Here is a 7,607-nt window from a genome sequence, read left to right as displayed (position 1 = left end):
GCAGACCTAGAATTCTCCATCACTAGGGTTTTCAAACCATGCAAATGACCTTGCATATTGCTAGCTCCATCATACCCTTGTCCACGGATTTGCGAAGGACTAAGTCCATGCTTTGCGAGCAACAAATAAATAGCTTGTTTCAGTGCAAGAGAAGTTGTTTGACTAACATGAGTAAGTCCAATAAGCCGCTCCATTACAAACCCCCTCCTCTCAACATACCTTATAACTAGAGCCATTTGTTCCTTGTGAGATACATCCCGAGATTCATCAACCAATATTGGAAAGTACTCATCTCCAATATCTTCTATGATAGCTTTAAGTGTTTCTTCAGCACAAGCACGCACAATTTCTTTCTGAATATCAGAACAAACCAATTTGAAATTCTTCGGAGCATTCCCTAGAGTAACAGCACCCACTTCCGGACAACGTGCAGCATACCATTCGTAAAAGGTAAGGAAATTACCCTTCCTCTTAGACGATTCAGATTCATCGTGTCCTCGAAACGGCAATCCCGAAACAAGAAGCAATCTTGCAATATCAATTGATGCAATTAATCTAACTCGATAGTCCCTCTTAGATTTCTTTGTTTGCTTAAGCATGACAGATGCTATGGATTGCTTTTGGTTCATTAGATCATCACATCTCTTCAAATTTTGATTGTGAGCACTAGAAGGACCACCAACATGAACATCCAGTCTGCTACATTTATTCCAACATTTCCATCCCTTGGTGGAAAATGCATCGCCGCCACCATGCCCTAGAGTTTCATTTTGGAACAAATAGCAACAAAGACAAAAGGCCGCCTCTTCATCTATACTGTACTCCAGCCAGCGACTATAATCCTTAAACCAGTCCGGATTAAAACGGCGCATAATTCCACTCATATCCGTTTGGAGAAAATTGTGCTTTTTTGGTTGAAACGGCCCTTTCTGGAGGTAAGCTCTTCTCACGTCATCACGGACTTTGGCGGTTTTAAACTGCGAAATTGGTCTTCTTTGAGCTGGAGCTTACTGAGATCAACTGCCTCTTCCACAACTCTTTGTACAACAGTTGGCCTTGCATTGATATTCACTACAGGCGGTCCAGTAGCTCCAGGTGATGTTTCTGAAGAACCTGGGGCATTGGTTTTCGAAGCCCATAACTTGGCATATTTATCCATTTTCCAAACTTGGCCCTGTGGAGAAAATTTACTGCTAGTCAATCACTTTGGAAAAAATAGATCTTTATTTAGTAAAGAGCAACACTGCTAAAGAGTAAAAATTCCTAAGCAAAATTGAAAAACTAACATTGTAAAATATTGTAGGAATAAACAGACTTACTCAGTTACTTGGCCTGTTCGTGAGCGGACTGCGGACAGTGCCGCGTTTGGTGCGGGAGGCCGGCCGGTGAGGCGACGAGTACCGAGCAACAGGCGGCCTGCGCCCTGCGGGCTGCGGCGCTCGCACGCTATCTTATCGGGCGGTCGTCGATCCCTGGCTGCGGGCTGCGGCCCCTGGCTCGTCCGCTCCTCCTTGACTCCTCTGCTCCTCCGCTCCTCCAACCAACAATCCAATTCTCTCCGGCGGACAGAGAAATTGGGATTAAGCCGCACCGGAAGATTTGCTCAGATTCTTAGGATTGAGGATTGGGATTAAACAAACAAGTAAGAGAAATAGGGATTGGGTTTGCACGGGAAGAGAGATAGAAAAGAGATTGGGGATTTGGACTTTTGGAGAATTGAGGAGACGGGGAAAGTGCAGACTGCAGAGTAGTACACCTGAGTATGGGTTTGTTGCGTATGGGAGTAAGGGGACTTGATACTTAATGTTATGGTTGTGTTTACCTTAATAATTTTTAATAGTTGCTCATGCTTGCTAGAGGTCCAATCATAAGTTCATATAATCCAAGTACGAAAAGTATGTTAGCTCATGCCTCTCCCTCATATACAATTGCAATAATAATTACCGATCTTGTTAACAATTGCCTAGGACAATTCCGCACACCAATTCATCATTATTCCACAGTCGATATTTGTAATATACTCTAACTTTATTAAGGCAGGACCTATTTTTATATTTTAGCTTTCTGATATGATGCAAAGCTATCCTCTTTATACCCACAACGTTGTTTTATTTCTCGTTTATAGATGAAAGCAAACGCTCGATGTACGTAGAGTTGTATCGGTGGCAGATAGGACTTGAGATAATATTGATCTTACCTTTAGCTCCTTGTGGGTCCGACACTCCATACTTATCATTTCCATCTTTGGAAATTATTACGATAATTCCTTATACTTGGGGATTATTGCCATCTGCCGTTTTGAGGGCCGTGGCCGAAGCTGCTGCCAGGAGGCCGGTTGATGCGGATGCTGCCTCTGCGCCCCTACCACCCCGCCCTGGGGGGCTACCACATCTGCATCACTGTCAAAATGTCCGTCCATGTGGTACACCAGGCTACCGGGCGAGCTCCTGCAGCGGTCCTTGTGGCACCTTACGGATGAGCTCGTTGTGCTCTCAGGATTTGATGCATTGGTAGTAGACATGGGCGTACGGAAATAATTACATCCTGGTAAGAACTTTGACCACAAACCACCCATGTATGATTTTCTTCCTGTGCAACTTCTAATGTTGTAATAATGGCATACTCTTTTTTTTTTGTTTTATACATATTCAGGAAAACCATATTGTGCCAATAAATTGGGGACATGCCCAACAACTGCTTGTAGAATAGTCCTAGGAGAAGGTATCTAGTGCTGCATGGATTTTATTTTTCAATATACCTTGTGATAATCTGTTCATGTGAAGGTCAAAATAAGATAAAATATCAACTTCTAAAGAATCGATCGATAAAGGTGATAAATCCATTTGTAACCTACCTTCACCCTCCTTACTTCGTAGCTAGTTAGGAAAAAAACTTTCATGCTTTGTAGGTGAGATTCTAGGTCGATCTCCAAGAACATGGATCCCCACTCGCGCCTATGTATCTCCTTTGTCTCCAAATCAAGAACTACACAAAATCCACTACATATCTGCAGCAGGACCATGTCGTTGGTCCACTTCCTGAGTTCCTTAAACTCGGCTAGTACATCAGGGCCATCTCCAACAGGGAGGTCTGGGTAGAACGACCATATCTTCTCCTCTATGTTAATCACAGTTTCTAGCGCCCAACCATCTCCATCACCACCACCACCTGTTGGGGTAGTAGGGACCTGTAGCCACATGGATATCATGAACCCATCAATGGCGCAGAGTTTTAGTAGTTTCTTATCTGGTGATGTCGCCTACTGGAGCTGGCTTGTCTTGTGGTTGATAGGTGGCAGCTTAGTTAGTTTCGACATCCTTGTCCTCACGTCATAGATAAGGATTTGTTTGCCCTGCTCGACCAACCAGTGGACGACGCTGCCATGGAGGATGGCAGTTTCGTCGTAGCCATGAAACGACTGCCATGGAGAGTCATGATTGTTTGCATAAGTGACAGTCTCCCAGGTATGAGAGGAGGATGTGGCGGTGTGTACTTCGATGCTCCACATGTTGTGATCAATGAAAAGCAGCATGAAGGAGCAGCCGATGCCATCCGCAGCGGTGAGTAGGACGTATTCCAGGACAGAAGTAATGCCAACCTGGACATACAACGATTTTGGGAGGAAGACGGAGTGGCCTGTGATGGGGTTGTACACGCACAAGTCAAAGCGCTTCTTGTACATTTGTCTTGTTTCTACATGTTGGTGGCGAAGGACCATGAGTCCGCCACCGGATGTTACCATGTTGTACTGACCAAGGAGGCTAGCCAAGCGGCGTGAAATGAAGGGCGAGAGGTGGTCATGATAGAAGGACTCTGCGGCGGCCGTGACCGGATGGACCAGAGTGAGGGCCCAGTCGTCATAGCTAGAAATGTCGGCGAGGATCGAGGGAGCCACATGTTGAGTGACACGGCAGATGAACGACAGGCTTAGGATGCCATGGCGGAGATGCTTGCAAGCGGCGGCACAACAACAAGCGTGAAAAGTTCGGTGCGCGCCATGATCTCGAGTATGAGATCAGCTGGGAGCGATAATGGTGCAGCTATATCCGGCGCAGGTGTCGCCGCACATATGTTGCTTCGTCGCCTTTTCCGTGGCGCCATCGATCCTGTGTATTTGAGACTTTGAGTCGTGGAGTCCTTTGCTTGTTATAACTAGCTAGTCAGGTACGCTGGATGTGATCTGTACGTCGACTCCAGCCGTAAACCCCGTTAATATAGCGTCACCAAGACGAATTCGTGTGGAGAACAGAGACCGCTGCCAGATCGGACCGGACTCGACCGGGAACCCCAATCGGACAAGCTGAGTACCCCAATCGGATCGGGACCGTGGAAGCAAGGCCAGCAGAGCATGCATGAACATAACATACAGGTACAGGCGTACAGCTAGCTATTGCCGAGTCTGCGCCCACGCCAACGCCAACGTTTATATGCATGGGGCAGACGAAGGGTCAAGGCTTTGCTGATCTTCAGAAGTCAACATAGGAATCCTACCGTCAATTAGCCATTGCCCCGTTTTTGGTGGGCCCGTGCAACACATCTTTGACTTAAATGTGGCCCCTGAAATTCTGAAATTCTGAAATAAGAAAAATAAAAAAGGAAAATGATTTCCAAGTTCTGGTTAGTGGAAACCCAGCAAACTTAGACCGCTGTCACATCTTCCCTGTCTGGTCGTTGGTAGGGTCCAACTATCAGAACACTGCCGAGTATCCAGTCGATGGAACTCGGCAAACGTGCGACAATGCCGAGTTTCTTTTTGTCGCCATGTCCCTTTTTCTACACTGGGTGAACAGTGATGTTTGCAGAGTTGCCCGGCACTATGGAGTTCAATTACCTCGAAACTCGGCAGACACCCTAACCAGTCGAGCTCCCTATAAAAGCAACACGGCAAACCGTGGGAACCTGGCATCGGCGGCGGTTCCAATAGTGACGGTAGGACCTCACCCATATAGACTCTTTCGCCTGCAGCTCATGGAAACACTTACTCAGCTCTGGGGGAAGATGGCATGAAAAAATCGTGGGTGTAGAAAGAAGAGTAGGAAAGTAGTTAGAGAAAAACATTTGAGGCAATCAATGGATTGAAATCATTCTGTGTATCATATCCGGAAATCAATCAAATGCGTGACTTATGAGTGCGTGATTATCTTGTGGGTATAAATGCGTGTGTGGGAGGCGTATCGGTGTGTTTACAGGCTACATGGAGGATGGAAACAACTCGTAGAGGCTGTAAGTAACAGTGCCCCACACAGGGGCAGTGAAATTTTTGTATATCCAGAGCTGTAAGTCAAAAACACAGTGATCATTTGTATATCCAATGAATAATTTCTAATATATGATGAACATTTTTATAAAGCATGATTTTTGTAGGATACCATGAATATTATGAATATTTTCTTAATATATGATGAACATTTTTGTAAGAGGCAGTGAAATTTTTATAATACACAAAAAAGAAATAAAAGGAAAAAAGGAAATAAACAAAAAATTTGGGACGGCAACAACCATGGCAACAGGAGACCCGTGTGTGATGCCCGCGTGCGTCAGTGAAAATTGTGTAATACACGATAAAAGAAATAAAAGGAAAAAAGGAAAAGGAAAAGAAAAGAAATAGAAACACGAACACAAAAATGGAAAAAAGGAAAAAGGAAAGAAAAAAAACAGAAACAACAAAGTGACCATGGGCCGGCCCAACTGGGGCGATGGAAGGCTTTGCTTTAGCGAAGTGTCGCCATTGTGACGCTCGCGAGCGTCAAATAGGAATCGCCGGGCAAGAGAAGAGGGGAGGGGAGGAGGCCCTAGGCGAGATAGAACGGCGAAGGGAGGGCTTCTGCATATTGTGGGAGCAACTAGTTAACGAGCGCTCCTTCGGGAGCCTCGCAACGATCAGCGCCACTTGGCGCGCTCTCAGCCATTCGCCACGTGTCGCGCTCTGGACCCTCCCTCCGGATTTTTTTTTATTATTTTCCTCACGCGTTTTCGGCTTTTTAAACGGTTTTTTCCATTTTTTTCGACGTTTTGGTTTTCGCCCGGTCTTCCTTAGCTTTTCGATCAAAAAAAATTCGAAAAAAATTTGCGCGAAAAAAACATGTTTTCTTCGCGAAAGTCACGGTTTTTTTTGCGAGAGGCACGGTTGTGCTTTAGCTAGAGTCACGGCCGTGCCTTTCGGAAACGGAAAAAAATGCGTTTTCTGTTTTTTTTCTTTTGCGAGAGTCACGGTTTTGCTTCCGCGAGAGGCACGGTTATGCTTTCGCGAGGGTCACGGCCGTGCCTCTCGGAAAGGGAAAAACAAAATGCATTTCCTGTTCTTTTTCTTTCGCGAGAGTCACGATTTTGTTTCCGCGAGAGGCACGGTTGTGCTTTTGCGAGAGTCTCCACTACTAGGGAAAACCTTATACACAGAATCTTAGTAGCAGCGCGGCAAAAAGAGGCGCTGCTGCTAAGTAGGAGCAGCGCGGCTACGGAAAGCTCGCTACTGGTGCAAACTTAGCAGTAGCGCGTGACTCTTAAACCGCGCTGCTACAAAAATCCACCGACAGTACACAACGACATAAGTTTACCAGTAGCGCGGCGTCAGGAAGCGCGTTGCTGCTAATTCCATAGTAGTAGCGCGCTTTTTTGTCACCTCGCTGCTGCTAATTTTGAAATTGTGCACAGGGTTGACCCGTTAAGCAGTAGCGCGTGACAGGAAAGCGCGCTGCTGCTACGCTCTTAGCAGCAGCGCGCTTTTTCTCCCGCGCTACTGCTAAGATGCAGCACCCACCACCTTTTCCCCCCTCCCCCTCCCCATCTCCTCTCCTCCCTTTCCCCTACCTCCCACATCCTCCCTCTCTCACTCTTCTTCTTCCTCAATACTTCTCCCCCCATTACTCTCCCTCTTCAACCTACCTTTCTCTCTCTTCATTACTCCTAGCTATAACTACACCACCTCCATTAATTCATCTCCTTTCTCTTTTTCCTCCCCCCTCCACTAGTTGAAGTTGTCTCCTCCCAAATTAGCTAGCTAGGTAGATGTAGCATTTAGTTAAGTGACCTATTTGGCCCCTAACTAGATCTTTCTTTGTCAAGAAGAGCTTTGTGCACTTTTGACCTCCCTACATCATCATCTCCACCGTGTGCTCGATCTCGAGATAGAGGTGTGATTAATATTTCATGCTTTTGCAAAATGGAAATATGTTTATGCATGTGTGTGTGATATTTTTATGGAAATTGTGTGTGTGGCATGAGTTGACGCCAAATTGTGCATTTGAGTTGCCTATGTTTTGCCGAAATGTCGATTTATTTTCGTTTCGGCGAATTCCGGGCAAACTCTAGATCTATATATGTCCTATTTTTAAGGAAGGTCATGCCGAATTTTTGTATGACTTTGATGAATGCACGCATTTTTATAATCAATTTGTTTATTATTACCGTGCAGAGTTGACGATGGTTAGTGGAACGATGGTGGACAGGTGGTTGCGGTCGGCGGTGCAGGACATGAAGGAAAATAACCTGACAGAGGTTTTATGTCCGTGTCGAAAATGCAAAGGAATAGTTTGGCTTGACCCCCATGTCGATGGTCGTGTCGAAGCGCACCTGCTCATGATTGGTTTCATGGATGGCTATACTCGGTG

The 7,607-nt window shown here is 45.8% G+C and overlaps 1 pseudogene; it reads right to left on the bottom strand.

Annotated features, from left to right (window-relative positions):
* Positions 1-2,809: 2,809 nt before the first annotated feature.
* On the bottom strand, positions 2,810-4,101 carry LOC147962775 (uncharacterized; annotated as a pseudogene).
* Between the last annotated feature and the right edge of the window lie 3,506 nt (positions 4,102-7,607).

The sequence above is a fragment of the Triticum urartu genome, chromosome 7A (assembly GCF_056163025.1).
Source record: "Triticum urartu cultivar PI428250 chromosome 7A, HENAU_Tu73, whole genome shotgun sequence".
In the NCBI taxonomy this organism is placed as follows: Eukaryota; Viridiplantae; Streptophyta; class Magnoliopsida; order Poales; family Poaceae; genus Triticum; species Triticum urartu.
Note: the sequence above shows the minus strand (reverse complement) of the source record. Positions and strands in the feature narration are given on the sequence as shown.